Genomic DNA, 21,307 nt, shown 5'->3' with positions numbered 1-21,307 from the left:
CATGCCTTTACAACGCGGTTTTTACAACGCATGCCTTACAACGCATAGTGCTTTGGGGCGCTGGATAGTGAATAGTTTAATTTACTATTCCAACTCCAGTCCCCGTGGATAGTAGGGAAGGTGTTGGATAGAAAATTAAACCTATTCCCTATCCTAGAGCGCCCCCCAGCGCAATGCGTTGTAATGGTTTGCGTTGTAAAAGTTGCGTCGTAAAGGCACTGTGTGGTAAAAGTTGCGTTGTAAAGAATGTTTCCCGTTTTTCTTTATTGATGGGTGGGCACTGTGTTCGATCCATACTCTATGGAATCTAAGTACAACCCAAAGGCCGTCATTATGAGACGTCCATAATTAGGCCTGCTATTTACTCAGTGAAATAACTGGAATTCTGAGTTTTTGGAGAATAACTCAGGGGTAGAACTTACAGTGCTGATTTATATATGTGTCTCCCCGAATTCCTCCTGAAGACTTTGCCTGCTTGTAGTAGGCAAAATCTTTGGGTGTAACACCGCAGAGATTCGGTGTTCACCCAGAACTTATCAGTCCGACGACCACTAACTCCTTACCAGCCCAGTCAGAATTATCGGGCGACTAGTAATATTGGCCAACATGGTTTGCACAGAGCAGCATATTTAAAGCAGCTAGTTATCTACATTTAATGCCCTGTAAGAAGTCTGATTGGACGTTTTATTACACGTACAATACCAATATGTACCCTTTTCATGAATTTAGGATCCTATCCTCTTCCAGTTTAAGTTCCAAGTGTTTCTTTTTAAGGCAGAAATGTCTACTCCTGTTGAAGGAGGAAGAGGTGATATTCATCCAGGAGGCAACAAAATACAGAGGGATAAAAATTCCTCTCTTACTATCACTTTCCTTAATGTGATCAAGGTGGTTTCTAGCACTTAGAATTTGTGCAGAAAGCATTGTAGTGTCGGGGACCTTTTAGAATGAATGAATTAGGGAGCTGCTCTCCTCAATTCCGACAGCCCACATTCTCAGGGTGGAAGACACCTCACGGACAGCTTCCACTATGCGCATGGATACCCCCCAACCCATCTGGGTGCTGCTTCCCAATCAAAGCTTTCTCACCACAATTACAGTCGTGCTGAAACAGAGCAGCGGCTCCTCCGCAATAACCAAGGGGCATCGCCCGACTGCCTGACGCAGAGCCAGAAAATAAAAAATAAGATAATGTTCTAGCATTGTTTTATTTTTCATTTGCCGGCTCTGAGCCAGCTTGTGCAGTGAGGGACTGGGCATGGGAGGGCAGAGGAGTGCATGTGCACTCCCTACGTGCGAATATGTGTTTGGCCGGCCGTTCAGGCTGACCAAAACACACATGCGCACTTAGCTTTCTCCAGCCTGGTTACATTCCCACAGACTTCCTGACCTGAGCAGAGCGTCTTTCCAGCCCGCTCAAGCCAATCCCTGTGCTACCCTGGATGAGAGTCTGTCCCAGGAACTGCTGGGACCAGGAAGATGACAGCAGGAGTGCGGCAAGAACCCGCCGGTGGCTTCAGGTAAGTTATTTTCTTTAATTATTACTACCATTCTCCCTGAGCACTCCCCCGGTGTGCTCTCCCCACCCGCCCTACCACCATTTGTGAGTGGCGGCCACCACTGCTGAAACAATGCTCTGAGGTTTAGAAGGAAGGGGAGACGCCTTTCACGTCCCTCGCTCTTCTGAATCACAATGAGTTGCAGAGCACACATTGGAAATCGGAAGTTCTTCAAAACTACCTATTTACTTCGTGGGTTTGGATTTTGCAGACACAAATACTGGGATTTTGCGACCACAAGACCGTTTAATAGATCAGGCAATATATTTCGAGTGCCCTACCATGCCACGTTACACCAGTCCGTGCATGAAAGTCAACAGAGTACTGCCTGCAGGTCTGCAACCTAGACACTAAACCTCACCTCCTCCTTACTCACCTCATTTTAATATGTGCTTACTATTTAACATACAGATCTTTGCCTAGAATTGTATGTCTCCTCACTGTTACGGAAAAACGTACGCTTCTCTTGAGTATAATTCCACCTTTTTTTGCTGGATTACTCACTGACCATGATCACATCACCAAAAGAAAATAAAGGAATATCTTCTACTCTTTGTCATCATCGAGTTTATTGTATAGTTAATCAAAACCATTAAATCAGATCAACAAGAATAATAAAAGAGCATCTATTTAAAAAAAAAGAAATTTTAAACAACTAATATTTAAAAAACGCTACCAGGGTCTGGCAATACAGAAGCAAAAAACTATTAGTCACTGGCGATTACCATTGCAGTGTTGTTATTTTACCACCATTTGATGCACTGGGGACCTGTAACAAAGCCACAGCTGCGGCCACACACTTTGAAAAACATACTACCTACCATCTGAGGGTGGTCTCATTTTAAACATAAAATAATAGCTGGCTGTCAACTATGCATCTGGTATTGATTAGCTTGCTGGTAGTTATGGATGAGATATTGTAAAAAAAATGGACAGAACTATTTTTTCTGCAGTTAATCACCGAACAAGCATGATTTCTCTTGCTAATATTTTTGATCTTCATCAAGGGATCCCTTTAAAGTGGCATTTGAATAATAGCTTTGTTTTATTAATGAGAGCCTCACAAAATTCCACTACTGACAAGACAATCTCTGCCAAATTTAATCTAATACAAGTCTCCATAAGCTTGTAGTTCGGTGAAGACGGCCAATGCTGCCTTCCATATTAAAGCTTTTAAAGCAGTGCTTAATTTAAGCTGGTGGTTTCCAGTGCTCAGCACCACCACTTAATTGTCAACACCAGTGCTTGTGACAACCTGTCACAAGGTGGTGCTGTGTGACTAATATAGAGGTGACCACAACAGTTAATTGTGAATTCAATATACATAAAAAATTACTATTACCTGCCGTCCAAGCTGTTCTTATAGCTTTAGGGGCCTCTAATAGTCTGAAGTGTCACACTTGCAGGAATGTGATGGTTAGTAGTTGTGTTGGTAATATCATTGGCAGCATGGCAGGGGCAAGCTTCAGTGGCCTCCTGACAAGGGCCCAGCACTTATGTTTTTTTATAAATTAAGCACTGTTTCAAAGTACCTTCTTGAGAGGATTTTGAGTCTTTGTCTAACCTATCGTTGTCAGCAGATAGACTGGGTGTGGGAGAAGGTCAGGTTGTACATGTAAAGGGCCTCTTCATGTGTCTAAATTCCGATACCTCTGGACACAGGAGGTTGCGTATCACCCACTTTCTTGTCCAGACATGGACTGAACCACGCCCAGATCCTCGAGTCATTGGTGCAGGCCCTGCACTGGTACGGCGTACGCCAGGGACCACTCCACATACGCTCCAAGGGGGGTCTCACTGCTACCCATCGCAGGCGTACTCGCTGGTGGTGTGCAGGTCACTGGTCTAGTTGTCAGCATGTCACAGCCACTCCCTGAGGGTAAGATTGCACGCACACCACACCCATCCGGCATAGGCTTCACAGGCCATGTGATTCCGAAAATATAAGGGGCCGACGACGTCACATACCCCTCTGCTGGTGGTGACTGTATGATGGACCCAAGGCCTTGAGGCACGCACGGGCCTAACACCACATGGCGCTGGCTGGGGTTGAAGAGGGTTTGTGGCACACGCTGCATTGCGGATGGCACAGGCACCTTGCCACAGGACGGTGACTGGGGTTGGACAGGGTTTGTCGCACACACTGCATTGCGGATGGCACAGGCACCCCGCCACGGGACGGTGACTGGGGTTGAACAGGGTTGTGGCACATGCTGCATTGCAGACAGCACAGGCACCCCTCCACGGGACGCTGACTTTGGGCGCACTGAGTCATTGGCACCTTAAGCTGTTGAGCGGGTGTGCAGCCTGCGATGATGCTCGTCCCGGCGGTACGGACTGCTCAGAATTTGTGTGCCTTGCTGGACCGCAGTGTAGGCCGCTCCAGCGGGCTGCACGGGCCTACCGTCACTTGGCCTCGCTTCTGGGATGACAGAGTTTGTGGCACCCATTGGGCTGAGCGGCTGTGCACTCTGCGATGTTGCTGGGTGCTCTGGTATGTCCTATGCCATAGTTTGATCAAGATCCTGCACCAGACGTGAGACCTGGTGCCCTGAGCAGCGTGACTGCATGGTGTGGAGTGTGCCATATCCGCGGGCCCCAGGCTTGTGGCTTGCACGTGGTGGGTCCTGCTGTCTACAAGCCGGTGTCGGAAGGTGAGCAGTGAGGCCCGGGTGTGCATGGGCTGGCATGCTCCGATGTTAAGGCAGGAGGGACTGGGGTGCCTCTGCCTGGGTGTGCATGTGCAGGCGGGCGATGTTGTATTCTGCATGTGTGTGTACTGTGCCAGTCATGTATCTGGACTCTGTTTCAGATGACGGCTCTGACTCTAATGTGTGACCTGGTGTACTGCTGTACATACTGGCAAGTGGTTGGAGACACACCGGTGAGCAGGTGAGCTGTGTGGCCTGGGTGTGCAGGGGCATCTCGCTCTCTCTCTCTCACCCTCTCGTCTTCTCTCTCTCTCTCCCCCTCTCTTCTTCTCTCTCTCTCTTACCCTTGCTTCTTTTCTCTCTCTCCCCCTCTATTCTTCTCTCTCACCCTCTCTTCTTCTCTCTCTCGCCCTCTCTTCTTTTTCTATCTCTCTCTTACCTTCTCTTCTTCTCACCCTCTCGTCTTCTCTCTCTCTCCCTCACTCTCTCTCTGTCCTTTGATGTGCACAGGACACACCTTTTCATCAAGTTTTTGTCTTGCAGGATGTGGCCTACCGGGGGCCGCCATGTGTATTCATTTAATTTCTGTGTTGATTTCAGTAAAGTTTCATTGGTTGCTTCGAAAGTGAATGTGTGATGCTCACTTCTGTGGCGACACGTACATGTCACCAGTTGTGATTGTACCACATCATGCGGATTATTTCATACATGTTTAGGTGAAGGCATATCTTTGGTCGGGGGTGCCAGGGAGAGATGGTGGTGTTGTGGTGTTGGTGGGTGTTGTGGTCCTCTTGGGTGTCCGTGCTACATGTTCAGTTGCTTCATTGCATCTGTTTGTCTTCAGGTGTGGCTGTGGGCTGGGCTCCCTTTTGTGGTGCAGGCTGTGGTCCGACTTTACACCAGGTCAGAGCAGATGTTCATTTCCAGCCGTTAACGTGCCTTATTGCGTGTTTTGTGATCTTATCACTGATCCGGCTGGTCGTTGTGAATGTTTAGGTGTTGTGTTGTCGTGGCTTTTGGCACGGGAACGCCTACTCTGCATCTCATTATTGAAAGTTAAGTTGGTCCTCTGTGACAATAATTTTTGCGGCTGCTACCGCAGGAAAACTGGTGCTGTGGGCTGTTAACACCATCTTGTGAATGGGGAGGTAAATTTATCACGACTTTGGCTGCAATGAAGTGCCATTAATTCAGCTATAGCTCATTGTGAATAAGCCCCATTGTTGTCTGTATGTATTTATCTGTAAACATCCGTAAAAACGGACAACAGGGAGTCTTAATTATAATTTATAAATTCAGAACTGTAGTTAATTGGAGTAATTTGCTAGGCGAACATAGAGGGGGCTCTTTAGCTTTACATCGCTACGTTCAAGAACTTTTTATGCGTCCCATTCTTTTTAGTCCAATGTTGCTAATTTAGTTCATCTTCACCCGGCATCGAGTTTTCTCAAATACGCAAAACTGGCTGTGTTTTTAGTCTCACTGTGACAATTAAATTGCGCTTGTGGGCTCACGTTGTGCCGTTAAACTGCTTATTTTGTTTTAATGCCACCAATCACCACCTACAAATCTGCAGCTGTGGCAGTGTTGACAGTATTAGAAATTAGCTCTGCACACACATCAGATGCTACGGTGCTGAGACGTCTGCAAGAGCATTTCCAATTCACTGAATGTAATTTACATTCCTTCACACTGTCTAGCGGTAATAAAAGAGTTTTATGCTCGTTCTCTAGAAGATGGAGGCCACAGGGATACAGATATTCAATGAAATTGCATTGTAAATCCACAGCAGCTCAGAAGACCTGATTGTAAAAAATGCTTCAGTCTTCTACCTGCTACAAAAATGTTCCATGGACGCTCATTAACCTTTCAGTCCAAACATGCTGCACGCTATCATAAACTCTATTTCGCATAAACTACTTCCCTTCAGTGTTGAAAACGTTTTAAAACCACTTCTCAAATTCTACGATCGGACCAGTGGATATCTAAATGATATTGCTCCACCTGAAGTTGTTTTTGCCCTTATGTATGGTAGAGCGTTTACTTAGTTTCTACAAAGATTATATCATAACTGGTTAAGTTCAATTAAGCCTGAACTTTATTGAATTTTAGTTGAAACTGAGCAATCTAATTTGTATGTGAGAATCTCTACTAGTGCCCTTAAGGCTCAAGTATACTAGAGTTGAAGATCAGCAAATGTTCCTTGGTAAGCACCCTAAGCATTTGTTTTATATTTTTGAGCAAGACTAGAAACAGCTAATACAAAAACATAGGGGCATATTACCAACAACTAGCGATAATTTTTGTCTCTAACTTGTTTAGAGACAAAAATTATCGCCGCACATCGGCGATTTTTATCGCAGATAAACCTTGCTATTAGCAATGTTTATCGCAAATGCGATAAAGAACGGCCGCAATGCATGAATATCGCTGAAAAGTCAGCGATATTCATGCATTATCGAGCAAATGCTCTTAGCCATGTTATCCACCTCCCATTGGATAACATGGCTAAGAACTGCTCAGGGCAGGTGTTAGCTTTTGGAGATATTCGCGCTTAGCGCGAATATCTCCAAAAGTTGGTAATAGGAGATAGCGATGTTAGGGACTGTTTCCAGTCGCTAACATCTTGGCACGCCCACTTTGCATGTCATTAGTGATAAATATCACTGACATGCAAAGCGGGGCCCAAGATGGTCGCTATCTCCTTTTAGCTGTCACTAACTGGTGTTAGCGACAGCTTGGTAATAGGGAGATAATTTTATCTCCGCTTTCTTGGCTTTTAAAGCCAAAAAAGCGGAGATAAACCCCCTTGATAATATGCCCCATGGTGTATACATTATTCAGCAATCATATCGATGTCAAGTATGACAGCCTCAAAATCAATTTATTAAGCCGAACACACTATTCCATAATATATAAATGAAAACAGCCTACCTAAAAATACAGCCTTAATTTCATCATAGCAGCAATAATAATATGAATAATATAATCATCAATGTCATCTACATGCCACAGTAAACAAAATCTCTTACTCTGTAGCAGCATTGATACTACTAAAATCCATGAAAAGCATTATGCTAAAACATACAATGCCAACCATATAAAAAAAATCGTACAACTAGGTCATATACAGATCTTTCCATATTCATTGATGATGAAGATAACAGGACCACGTTGCCTTAAACTTACGAAGAGCCCCCAATAGTTTGGCATATGTCTCCTCAAAGGTGTGGGTCCTAGCCATTTTATTCAGCCATTGCTCTATTGTCAGTAGGGTTTTTGTTTTACAATTCTGCAAAATGAATGACCTGGCCACCGTTACTGATATTGAAATGAAGTGATGTTGGTATTTCTTTAGCTGATACACCTAATGTTTCTAGTTTTGCATAGTTAATTAGAACCGTTGCAATACAAAATAGCTTAATTGAAAACCAGATATACATATAAAATGTCATACTTCATATATCTTGTATTTATAATTCTTTTAAAGTCTGTGTTGTAATCAACCAAGTGAGGAGACGTTTCCTAGCCAAATTATTTTTTATTTTGCACATATCATTTATAGGTTAAGGTATTTAATTCCAGTCCGCACTTCTCTTCACTGATTGTTCCAGAATTCTTTAAAAGGTGCAAAGAAGTGCTTTAGGCTTGAATAAAGTGCATTAGTGCCATTAGAAATGAAGTATTGTTTGTATTTCTTCAGTTGATACACCTAATGTGAGGAGCCAAAGAAAACCAACATGCGTGATGGACAAATCAAAGTAGACATGCAATGAATAATAACCTCAAACAAATCCTGCCAAAATCGCTGCAAGTTGGTGCATGCAAAGAAAGTATGACCCCATCCCCCCCTCCCCCCCCGCACCATTCATCTTACACTTAAAGCATTGATCAGGGAGCGATGGGAACATCTTGTGCAGTCTATGTGGCGTATAGTATGCCATCCACCTTGATTAAAAGGCCAGCCTTTTGAAATGTGCTGCCCTTAATGCGCTATTCCCCATCTCACTAAGTAGCTGCCATTCTCATATATGAAATCTGCATCCTTTTTCGTTAAAAGCTTTTGGAAGTAATTCATCCAAAGGTTTTTTGCTGAGGCATAGCAAGTAAGCATGGGCGGAAAATCCGTTCCGCTCGCGAATTTTGCGGATTTTCGGTAAATTCGCAATCCGCGAACGCTCGCGAATTTACCGAAAATCCGCAAATTCGCACGCAGCAGATTTTTTTTTCTTGGTGATACAATTTTCGGCGTGCGGTGTAAATTCACAATTGCGAACATGTAGGCTCCAACAATCTCGCACTCGCGAAATTACAAAAATTGCAATTCTGCACAAGAAATCCACTAGCAAGCAGCATAGACCTTCTGAAAATGCTGATTTTTATCAGAATAACTCCTCAGGTTGACATTTGCCTGCACTTTTTTGGATTTGACGCCTTTTGACTTTCTTTGGATCACTTTTGGATTAGAAATCAACTTTCACAAGTAAGCTTGTTTGGGGCATTACAGTTGCTGTAATGCTGTTCTGCAGAAAAACGAGTTTTGCAAAAGTGAAAGCATTCAGCAGGTTCAAAAGTTCAAACTCATCATTAGTAACCATTCCCTGTCATGCTTCCTGACTGGGGCCCCTCCAGAGTTCAGTTGCTAGTTGCAACAATTGTATGACCCTGCTCTGACCCTCACAGCAGGCTCATAGAATAGCTACAAGTAGGCCATAAAAGGTCCTGGAAAAAAAAATTGCACTGCAACAGAAAGCAAATTACAGATAAGGAAGCAGGTGCCAGACTGGAATTTTAAAACAGTGACACATTAATAAATCAACCCCAAATTAATTCATGTCAGTTGAAGCAGGGCTGGTGTGCTTGCTTTTTCCCCCCATAATCTACAGTGATGATGAACCAGAGGGTGGCATTGATGTACCAGAAGGTGGCATGGGTGAAACAGAGGGTGGCATGGGTGAAACAGAGGGTGGCAGGGGTGAAACAGAGGGTGCTGGGAACCTATGATGATGAACCAGACGTAGAAACAACATAATCGCGACCGTTGCGAGCCGACATGTAAGTTCGCAATTGCGAACTGGTACAAAACCCTCGCGAACTGGCAGAAATCCTTGCGAACACAAAAAAAAATCCGCAAATTCGCGAGAATTCGTAGATTTTGCGGATTACGAGTTTGCAAATTCGCAAAATTCGCAAACGCCAGATTCGCAAAATTCGCTCATGCTTAATAGAAAGCACTATTGCCACGTTTACCAGATAGTTTTAGTTGATCCGCCCTAATATCACACGTACAGACTCACTCACTCCTTTTGCCTACCGAACTGCTGCACTATTGTGAGATTATAAAACTCCTCCTGTTGTTTGAAGCCAATGTCTCTCCACTACTGCAAGACTACTCGAGAAAGCTGTGAATCCAAATTTCGCAGTCTTGCATAGGAGTAAGCATTGACAGCAGTCTTGATGTGAGCATTGGCTGAGATCCCAAAAGACCCAATATGACCCAAATCAGTGGCTCACTGTTAGTAGCTTGGCCAAAGGAGCATGGCTTTCCTCAAAGAAAATGCATATGTTGTAGGATTTACAGGTGTATCAATGAGCTTATCAAGAATACACGGAATTCCTTCCTAAAAATCTCAACATTTAATGAGAAAAAAGTTGTAAAATTAAGAAAACCCGATAAAGAGTACAACACTGCTTAATTACCCTGCTGGCGAAAGCTAGTGCTAGAATTACCTACTAGCTATCATTCTTAAACAAGTGCCACATTTTGTATTATTTATGGAATATTTCAGGTCACTCAAGGTGTTGGACTGGCCTGAAATACTTGCTTTGTCATTTTGTTGTATATTCAATTGTTGAACTCTTTGAAGTGCTCTGCCCCCAAACCATGTGCTGTAATGTCATATAGAAGTGACTGCGTTTAAATAAAAGTGCATGTGCCGAGCACCGGCAAACACCAGTAGAAATTAAGCACTGGTGCAATGGTTATAAGGAAAATAAAAACTGTTTATGGCAAATTTAAAAAGTCAGAGTGTTATGTTTATTTAACTTGAGGCTAGGCTTCCTTTATGGCTGACCCGAGAGAAACCATGGCCAGCTAGAAGCTGAAGAGGGCCATCTATGTGAAGAGTCCAATGTTCCTTTAATTGTTAATATTACAAGAATGGAATCAGGATAGTTGGAAACTAACCATCTCTTTTTAATGCTGCCCCCTTATTGTTTCATTTGAGCGTTCAATAGTGTGTGCAATGGGTGGCCCTAACCCCCAAAAGAAATATTCATAAGTATAGTGAGCAAGTGCTTTTAAATTCTTAGGAAAATTATTGTCACTGGTATTTACAAACATTCAAACTAGCGTGACTCCGAATAAAGTGCTGCAATGCAGGTGGGGCTCCATTCACTTGTCCTCATAAATTTATAAAATGATATACCTATGTACATTCAAAAGTGGACCACATATAACATCTCTTAAAGAAGATTAGAGATTTCTAAAGGATGTTTTACAATATGTATGTTTTTAACAAAATTTCAATTCAATCCTTTGGGAAAAAAGCATACTTCTGCTGGGCTGGGAAATCTCTGAGGTAATTAGCATGAAATGGAAAATAGAGGAACACTCAGAAGAGAGAAATGGAGCAGCATTCAAAAAATAAAACACAGATCTAAGACTTCCCTATGTATTTTAGGCATGATTCACATATATTTTGCTATGGGTGGGTGTGACTTACACTTGAAGCACTCCTTGATTACTTTGAAATTGCCAGAGTAAGCCAGGAATACTACAAGAGTAAGTCATAGCTAAATCTTTGTGATTTTTTTTTTTACAAGAGAGCCGAGATCTGCTTTATAGCTCTGCCTGGGCCTGAAGGAGTTCTCAGAAGCTTTTGGTAACTAACAAATGTAGAAGCAAGCTGCAGAGAGGAGCTCTGCAGAGAAGATCCAATGTCCGTTGAAGCCATTTGCCCAGACACCTCTAGGAATATCCACTGAGGAACACCAACAGCAGAGTTGCGCAAGCTGATATAGCCCACCCAGCACTACTGGGGGTGAAGAAATACCAGCCAGCCAAAAGACATTGGCACCTGATTTAGAGTTTGGAGGATGGGGGTTCTGTCACAAAAGTGACAGATATCTTGTACGCTTTCTTACAAGTTATAAGAAGTTGGGTTATTGGTTAAAGGTGGTGAAAACCTTCCTCAAGCAACAACCACAATCCTTATCAGGGTGAACCACAAAAAGTCACTAAATTATCCTATGCCTAGCCCTCTGGTAGCTCGGTGCCACAGCAGCTAGGCTTAACTTAGAGGCAATGTTTAAGGTACTTATACAGTACACAAACAGTAATAAAGTGAAAGCACAACAAATGAAAAATCCCGAACCAATTTAGAAGAATAGAGAATATTTTAATGACTAAAATGATACTAAAGGAAATTAATTCAATTGATCCAACTGGAGTTATGGATACGTTTTTAGTGCAACATAGTGCCTAATAGATCAAACCTTAAACTGCAGGTATATTGTCGTGCTAGACCGTGGCAAAGTCAAAAGTTATGGCCAACCGTGATGGAGTACGGATCAGACACACAAGGTGGATTGTGCACCTTTTTGGCTTACCTTCAGATTTATGAGAAGTTTGAAGAAATGTTCCTAAGAAGGTAAAGTTCAGCGGGGCAAGGCAGTTGGTGGTGTCCAAGGAGGAGGAGCTACTGGTGGGAGTAGCTGTAAAGAGTAGCAGTAAAGATTTAAACCTTCAAACTTTGCCTCTTTTTGGAAGTCGAAAACCTCTAGTGGGACAAAGCTCAGAGGTGTAGCCAAAAATAGCTCCACGAGGCTGTATACCTTTGCCGAGAGGTCCAGCTGAACAAGATTTGCTGCTGCAGGAAAGAGCGCAGCGGGAGCTGCTGCAAGTCAGGTCAAGCTTGTTATGCCCATGTACCTCACACAGGAAGCCAGACAACTAGCCCTTGGAGTCACTCTGGGATGCCTGAGTTCAAGCAGCGAGGCTCGCCTCAAGCAGCTGGTTAGACATCTGGGGGAATTCAGGCCTCAATCAGCAGGGCAGTCCTCTGGTAGCATCAGGGCAGTAATCTGAATTACAAAGAAGGCCTTATGCAGTAGTATAGTCCTCTGGGGGTCAAAGGCAGTTATTCTGAAGTCTTCCACAGTTCCATGAATGTACTGAAGAGTTGTTCTGGGGGTCCAATATTTATACCTGGTGCTAGCCTTTAAAGAGGTTGAGTCTTCTAGGCTACCCCACATCTACTTCTGTAAAGTTCTTCCCTTCAACTGACAATGCTCCAAGAAGTCTGGGATGACAATAAAACTAGTACCAGGTTTCTTTGTGTTTGCTGGAGACAAGTCCTCTGAAATGTGGGTCAGAGAATAGCTCTTCCCCCCACTATTCTGGCATTATCACCCATCCTGCCAACATGTAATTCCCCTCTGTCTCACTGTTTGGGACACATACACAAAGCTCAACAGCTATGGAACTCACAGGCATGTAACGCAGGACACTGGCAGCAGGCACCAAATCGTTAGGGCCATAAAATGTCAACTTCCTAAAAGTGGCATTTTCAGAATTGTGACTTAAAATCTGACTTTACCATTAAAGAGAATTTGAAACTACAATTCATTTGAGTCCAACAATGATATTTCTACCTGCTACCGATAAAACATTCACAGGTATCAAATGTAATAAGGTAACCCCATGTTATCCAATGGGAAAGATAGGCCTTTCAGTAGTGATAAACTAATTTACCACAGCTACTCAGTCCTGAAAAAGCCCCAGTGCACCTCAGAGTAGTTTTCTCCTCTCAATAACTCAACCCTGTTCACTGCAACAGATCTTCAAATCATAGTAAAAGACACTTCACTGTAGCACCTATTGCCTCCTTGATCACAATGGGGAACAGCGAGAACTACACCTTGAGCAATTTTAGAAATGATGATCGTTATGTCTAAGAGGAAGCTGCCAAGTGCATTTTCTGGGATCCTTTTGATACACAGGAGTGCATCCGGTTTAAGAAGAGACAAGTAATGTTAATATGTGTTCAGATGATGATACCCCAACTGCGTCACAAGCTACTTTTGCTTTGGAAATGGCGTGTGTGAGAAATGTCATGTTTAAACGTATTGCCTGTTTCCCAAAGTGATCTGAAGCAATACTGGTGTTGGGGTAATTGGTGTGTAGTCTTTCTTTCTTAGACTGTCATGATCAAGTCTACTGGATAAGGTTGAGGGGCAAAGGACGGAACAAGCCTTTGTTTGGGATGACCTCTCTGGGGGGCAAACTAGACATTGCAAACAAGTGGAAAATCAGATCCCGCTTCTCTCAGGGAATGGAGGAGGGGCTTGGACTGGTGCACCCACCAGGAACGGCCAATTTATGAGGTACAAGGGTGTCCATGGAAACCAGACAAGATTTGGGGAAGATGGTGAGAACATCATGGGCTGGATGTGTGATAAGGGTATATGTCATTTGACTTTGTGGTTCCTTCATAGACATGTAGACTTGATTGTTAGTCTTCACATTTTAGGCAGCCAGTTAGAAGGCCTACTGCAAGGCCTGGTATTGCTTATGTGTTTCCTACGCTACGCACAGATGAAAAAGGTATGGAAGATCTTGCAGTTTTGAATGAAATGTTAACCAGACTCATAGACCCCCTCAAATATTAGGCCACCTTGAAAGGTGGCAGAAATGTATTAGTGAAGGGAAATTCCCATAGGGCGGAGGTACTGACAAAAGCACAGTGAAAGATGAGATTTGAGATGTAATTGACCTGTTATGAAATTTTAATATAGATTTGCAATGTAACACAGTCTGAGCTGTACAAGTACTGTTTCGTTAAGCTTGGAAAACTACAAATAACAGAATTTGAAAAAAAGTGTTTTTCAGGTTGGGCCAATAATTAAGGTAAGAGGTGACCATTCTTCAACTGGCATTAAATACAATGAAAGTTTGTTAGGTAAGTGATGAGAAACGTGCTAAACTGTAAACAAAACTGATTTCTGACCCATGTAATTTGGTCCTGATTCTTTCGCAACATCCGCTACTCTTTAACACCACCCTCTAGGCACTCTCCATGTATTATTACAGTCCCTTGCTCGTTCTCCAATTTTCCTTTGTGAGTCGGATTAGTGTTTTTGAAATTGTATTGTGTTTAACTGAATTTGAATGTATTTTTGTGTTCAGGTTTATCAATATAGGCACTGTTTAAGAGGTAGTCCTACTATGGCCATGTTTGCTAAATAATAGACAATTGTTCAAATAAGATTGAATGGTGAGACATTAGAGGCATTATGTAGACATTCCAAAACTTTGGATAGAACTGTGACTATAAAACATTGCCTTGGTTAGGCTGGGAAAAGCATTCCGAAATATCAGCCATGTATCCCTTGAATACACCATGGTTATACATTTCTTTGCAAGAGAAACTATAAACTGAAGGATGTGTACAATCTCAGCCTACATCATTTTAAACAATTACTGGAGAACCAAGATTTAAAGATATACCAACTGCTGAAATAAATTGCTCTATAAGATGAACACCTTCAGATAACTCATCAGTAGGGTGACTAACATTTCAAGTTCCAAGCATGAAGGTTTAGAGTTCAAAGATTGAGATGAACAAGCTTCTGATTGTGCTGTGAGAGAGATTGTCTCTAGCATCAGAACGGTCCAAGTGCATTCACAACTGAGCTGTAAATTACTAGTGTCAAGTTTTCCTCTCAAAATCTGAAGCAATCAACATCATGATTTTTGTTCCGACACATCGTCTGGTTAATACTTTGCATCAACTGAATTGGTGTGAACACAGAGCGAAGAATGTAGTTTCAGTTTAATATGAGTGTCCTCCATCAAAAATATTGAGAGCAGACCTAGCTAGCAAAAACTCATGCGCTTCTTGTTACCACTCATCTCAAAAGTTTTATGCCAGACGGGCAAGTTGTTTGAAATATCCAATGAAGCGCTTTTGACAGATCAAGTCCTAAACCTGAGGCACAAACCCATTGGTAGTTGCTTTTTTGGATCTGAAGGGAGGAAAGATCTCAATACCAGTCTTGGTGCTCTTACCTTCCAGTAGTTTATCTGCAGTATATTTTCCTGATAGGATCATGAAACATTAATCATCATATTCCAGAAGTACTCTCCACACCCTCTAGGAGATATCGGCGACAGTATTTTAATCTCTTCGTATGTATTGTATGATTATTGCAAAATAACTTTTATGGCCCATAGGCCAAAATAAAGTATATGAATGGAATGGAATGGATATCAGTTACTACGCTCTCCATAAGTCCTGGTTGTCTGAATGGCTCCATCTTTAGAAAATAGTTGAAGAGGGCATGGGAATGTGAGCTGCAGGTGGCATTTTTGGCACAATATCTTGACCCAAGAGAGACATATTGCATCCAATGTTATTCGTTAAGGGAGGGAAATAGCAAGGCTTCTGTTATGTGGAGAAGGGATCACAGAGACAAACTCTAACAGACTTTGAGTGCAAGATAGAACTCCCATCACTGGACTGTGGAGATTTCAAGATGGCTGTTTGTCATTAGAAAGTGGAGCCCTACCAATTGATAGAGACCGGCAGCAAGTTAGCGGAGAGCTGGGTTACACAGCAGAACGTAGTAGTGCCATACTTAAACCCTCTGCCCGGGGGATGTATGATGGTACAACGCGTACCGTCACAACGCATCCCTTTACATCGAATCCCTTACAACGCAAGTCGTTACCACGACTTGCGTTGGGGGCGCGGATTTCGAATAGTATAATTTACTATTCTAACACCAGTCCCCGTGGACCCTAGGGAAGGTGTTGGGATAGTAAATTTACTATTTTTAATCCTTTAGCGCCCTCCAGCGCAAGTCGTGGTAACGACCTGTGTTGTAATGGCCGCGTGGTAAAAACTTTGTGGTAAAGGATGTTTACCCTCCCCGGGTCATGAATCCTCAGCTTTGTTGATTAGTAGAGACTGTAGTAAGAGGCGTCAGCACCTATTCCTCAAGACCTCTGAGAGCTCACAATCCTGCCTGCTCCTGACTGCTGTGGGCATCTCTAGAATGCCAGGAAGTCAAAAACACAGTGACATAATCACAGACTGGTAGAAGAATACATGGGCAACATGTGAAAATGCCATAAACGTGACACCCACAAGAGACGAGACACCCTCTGAGAAGACAAGGGCATCAGCACTGATGGAGGACAATTTCTACCTAATGCACAATTGGGGCAAAGAACAACAAATGCAAGCCGGAGCTGGTGATGGCAGTATGTCAGACATCTCCAGAGGTAGGAATTCACTGATGGCTTTTTGGAGAGGCTTAATAAATGGTGGATAGTGTTGAATCACCAATGATTGCTTTCTGCAAATAGATTGGAAGCTATGTTAACCGAAAGCAGGAACTGACTTCAAAACACTGGACAAAAGAATGAACACAATGAAGCTCCTTAAAGCTACCTAGGGAGAGACCAATGATTCTGTCAATGATACTCAGTGTTGTGCTTGTATCACAGTTGCCAGTGTTCAAGACAGGATAAGCAGTGAACAGTCAGCTGAATGGCCAGCAAAAATCTTTCGGATGAAATAGTCTCTGCTAAAGAATCTCAGACCACCATCTTGAGACAGGCAGCATATCTGAACACTAAAGGCAAGTAAGACAGCGGAGACTTTCACTGCGTATTACTTTTGACCTCACATGAACAAATGCAACACAACTTGTTTCTGAGGCAGGCAATGAAGAAGGGGAAAGGTAGGCAACTGGACCAGAGACCACCAGCATTATATAAGGTAGTTTTGAGAGTCAAAATTCTCAATGTTTGGACAGCTGTTGGGGGAAAGAGAGGGGGCGTCTACATAAGATAGTATTCCTTATGGTCAAGGCAAGGCAGCTGTATAAATGAGTTGTTCTGACCTAGATCGGTCTCTCTGCTGTCCACCAAGCATTACAGATGTGGTTTTGTATGCATCAGTGCAAAAGCCCTCTTTGGTTCTGAGGAACTAGTGCTATGATGAAGGCTTTGCTAAGACATTTTATAAATCTGGTGTCCCCCTTCCCTTCCTTCTATAGGGTGTTGATGTGTGCTGTTATCTTAGTTATTTGTGATGTGAGCAGTTATGGTATTTATCATATTAGTAGGTACAGAATGTGATGTCCATGAGCACTCTATCATAGGGTGTGCATGTGCAGCAAGTGAGTACCGATAGCTTTACTAGACACACATTGTAGCTTGTTACCTTTTGTGCATAGCCTAATAAAGATAATTATTTTAAAAAATATGGTGGAGACCATTCACCGATGAAGCATAAGCTTAAGGGAGAGGGGTTCGCATTGGCCAGGGCGGCTGACTACGGAGTGCAGAGTTCACAGTTCAAACCCCGGCGCTGGTGGAAGCTTTACTCAGAATAACATGACTCTGGGCAATAGCTCACCTAATCTCCCCGATGGCCCCTAGTGCCTTGAGACCCTTATGGGTGAGTAGTTCACGTTTTACAAAACAAGGATTTAGATTTAAGCATTGGTAAGTCAACAGGAGGGAGGCATATTAGAGTCTTTAGATGACTATACTGATTGTTGCGATATTGTTCAATGTTGCAACCTCATATTTAAGAATGCCTGTGGACAGGGAGGATGCATGATGCTATCAGTCCATGACATGCAACACTGACCAGGCAGTCAGAACTTAAACACAGATTATGATGTCATTTGGAAACCGTCCCAAACTAATTGGTTCTGGACTAGTTTCCAAATGAGTCGGGTCCTGTGAGTCTGGACGGCCAACATCGTTCGGCCCGACTCGTATTGACTTCAATGGTAACCTGTGTTCCGAACGCGAACATAGCCTCCCATTGAAAAAAGGGGTGGTTGGGGACAACATTGCAGCCTTTGACTGGCACCGCATGGTGCCTACCACATTTGTGCATGGTTGGGAAGAGCGGTCCATTGGGTACCCTCAGGGGCCACATTTGGATGCTTGCGGGTGAAGTGGGGCCGACTACGGGCTGCCCAAACTGATTCCGGCAGCCATTTTCTCTCAGGCAAGCCGAATCGGAAAGGCTGTCCGATTTGTTCATTGTAATCGCTTGTCCGAAAACAGGGTCCATAGAGCTTGTACGAATCGGCTCCGAAAGCCTCGGGCTGACCGGATGCCTTTTGGAACCGATTCAGTCGGCTCAAGCGGTTTCCGGGCATCACAATCGGTGGTTGGGAAAACTGTACGATTCGGTAAGAAGCAAGGGTTCCGAATCAGATTAGACAATACCGAACCCCATCCAGAGCCATCCCCAACAACATCATAATTGCCCCCTAAGTGTGACAAAACTCTTAACTGCAGAAAATGGCCACAGAAGGCATATGTCCAGCACTGTCACCATAATGTTTAGCCATTGTGAGGAGGTCACAGAAGAAAACCCTAGATTGGTAGAAAACTCCAAGCTGTGCAAAACCTGCTGCCTATATTTGACAGATTACAGAGAAGGATATCTGTAGGTATAACCTTTAAAAGTTGGTCATCCCAGTAGTGTTAAAAAGAATCACTTGGCAATACAATAAACAAAGCCCACAACCACCACATTTGAAAGTAATCAGGAAGGAGAGGTGAACTGAAAAGGTGAAAATGCTTTGTGTTCTTAGGCAAACCTCAGATATTTCCTGTTTCTCTTGGCATTTGGAATAAGGAACTATGGGCCAGATGTAGGTAACTTCATTTTACCGATTCTTAAATACCGATTTTTACCGAATCGGTATTCCAGAATCGGTAAATGAGATGTAGGGGAAAAATCGGTATTATTTACCGAATCGGTAAAAATCGGTATCGGACATTCGGAATTTACCGAATCGGTATTTACCGAATCGGTATCTTCCGAATCGGTATTTCCCATTCATTGCTATGGGCCAAAAAGCCCATAGGAATGAATGGGAAATACCGATTCGGAAATTACCGAATCAGTAAATACCGAATCGGTAATTACCGAACCGGAAAGCAAGAAAAAGTGAAACTTAAGAAAACAGCCAATCAGGTGCTGCCACCCTCCCCCTCCCTACCAGGAAGTGGCTACCCAGGCAGCTGCAACTAATTAGAAGGTTCTGGAGAGGCAGTCAGAGCAGAGCAGAGACACAGAGCAGCAGGGAGAGTGTTGTTGAAACTACTTCTAAATCAAAATGGCAAGCAGCAGTGAAAGTCAGAAGGCTGAAAGAAAGAGAAAAATAAAGTTCAGCAGCATGGAGCTGCAGGTACTGGTGGAGGAGGTTGTGAGAGTGCACAACAAACTTTTTGGCAGGCACTCCCTCACTGTTGCTGAGTCTGCCAAACGAAATATCTGGATGGCAATTTCAGAAAAAGTCAATGCAGTGGGAGTCACACCCAGGAATATTGAGGATTTAAAAAAACGATTTTATGACATCAGGAGCCTCGCCAAGAAGAAGATGTCTGAAATACAGAAGCAGGCTGGTGTCACCGGTGGAGGCAGGAACCCAGCGCCCCCCCTGACTGACCTGGAGGAGCTGGTGGCCTCAACCATTGAGCCAGAGAGCGTCTCGGGACTTGGAGATGTTGACAGCTCAGCGAGAGCAACAAAAAAAGGTAAGACCCATGCGCAGCATGACATCCCATAGCAACCTGCTTCCCTTTACCCTTTGTGGACAAGCCAACCCCAGTCTAGTACTGCTAGCACTATACAGGAGCAATGCATTATGGGAAATGTAGTCAGCTAATGTCAGACCGTGTGTAACTGCGCAGACATCAGCAAGTCACTGAAAGTAATGCAGATAAATGAAAGTGAAATGTGTAAAGCATTTATTTTAGTCACTGTGACACCGTAGCACACAGTTGATATACGCTTATTTATACCTAGGTGCAAAATGAGCCAGTCGACCCACAGCAACAGAAGGGACTGCACCAGCGAGGGAGGAGATTGATGAAGCAGGGCCAAGCCAAGTACAGGCCTCGCAGGAGGAAGATGACACAACTGGCATCTCCCAAGAAGATGACACAGTACAGACCCCAGAGATGGTGCACTCCCCACAGCTGTCACAATCCCCTCCCCTGGTTTTCTCACCAGAAACCTCCCCATCACTGTTCCTGTCCACTCCTGCAACCCCACCAGTCAGGAGGCGTGTTGTGGCCCCAAAACCAGTCATGGAGTCAGCAGAGGGTGAGGGTGAGGCTCATACCAATGTACATGTGGGTTCTGCAGCACTGCAGTCCACTAATGAGCCAGTCACAGCACGCAGATCACAACGCACTCCCAGCAGTGCAGGTGGACGTGGAGATGGCACTGTGTTCCGTGGGCTGGAGGGGAGCATGGTGCGCATACAACAAATGCAGGGCAGATCCATCCAAGCCTGCCATCGCCAATTCAGAGTCCTGAATGAGAAAATAGGAGACATGGCGAAGGGCATGAGTGACATTGTTGCGTCAAATAGGGAGGTTGCTAAAACAAATGCGGATATTGCAGCTGGGATGCAGCAGATGACGAACTCAATAACACAGCTCTGCACAAAACTAGACAGTCTGTCCCACACAAGGCGCAGGGAGGCCCGTGTCCACAATACGGCCATCAATCGTCTGGCCACTGCCACATCCCTGCTTTGCCGTAGGGGCATAAACATGCAGGGGGCCTTGACCCAGAACACGGCTGAGGTCACCAGGGGCATGGCCAGAATCACTAGTGCACTGGAGGCTATGCTCATTTCACACACTGCACAGAATCCAGCCCTGGACGTGGCAGAGGCTGAAGACAGTAGCAGCCGGAGCAGCATGGCAAGCGCTGTTCTGGAGCTACGGAGGAGTAGCAGGCGCCCAGCTGAGGCTGCAGGGAATGCCGACCAGAGCGAGAAACATCCTAGTGGCTCAGGGAAGCGCAGGCGCAAGTGACTTTACCGGGTATGGGTGAATTAACCCGGGACATACAGCCCACGTTAATAATGTTTGTTTTGTTGCACTTCCGTGCTTGAACGTTGTGGAAACATTAAATTACGTTGTTCCCATACACAACCTGTCTGTGTCTCATTACTTACTCAGAAAGAGTTGTGTGTAATCTTATCACGTCTGTATCTGCCATCACTTGGTGTTGCCACTCCAGCAGGTTGTGTTTCAGG

The 21,307-nt window shown here is 44.0% G+C and overlaps 1 protein-coding gene across 1 annotated transcript in view; it reads right to left on the bottom strand.

The window, feature by feature from the left end:
- Window positions 1–21,307, bottom strand: part of ADGB (androglobin) — a 1,363,241-nt gene that overhangs the window by 1,189,671 nt on the left and 152,263 nt on the right. The window lies entirely within an intron of this gene.

This window comes from Lissotriton vulgaris, chromosome 6 (genome assembly GCF_964263255.1).
Source record: "Lissotriton vulgaris chromosome 6, aLisVul1.2, whole genome shotgun sequence".
In the NCBI taxonomy this organism is placed as follows: Eukaryota; Metazoa; Chordata; class Amphibia; order Caudata; family Salamandridae; genus Lissotriton; species Lissotriton vulgaris.
Note: the sequence above shows the minus strand (reverse complement) of the source record. Positions and strands in the feature narration are given on the sequence as shown.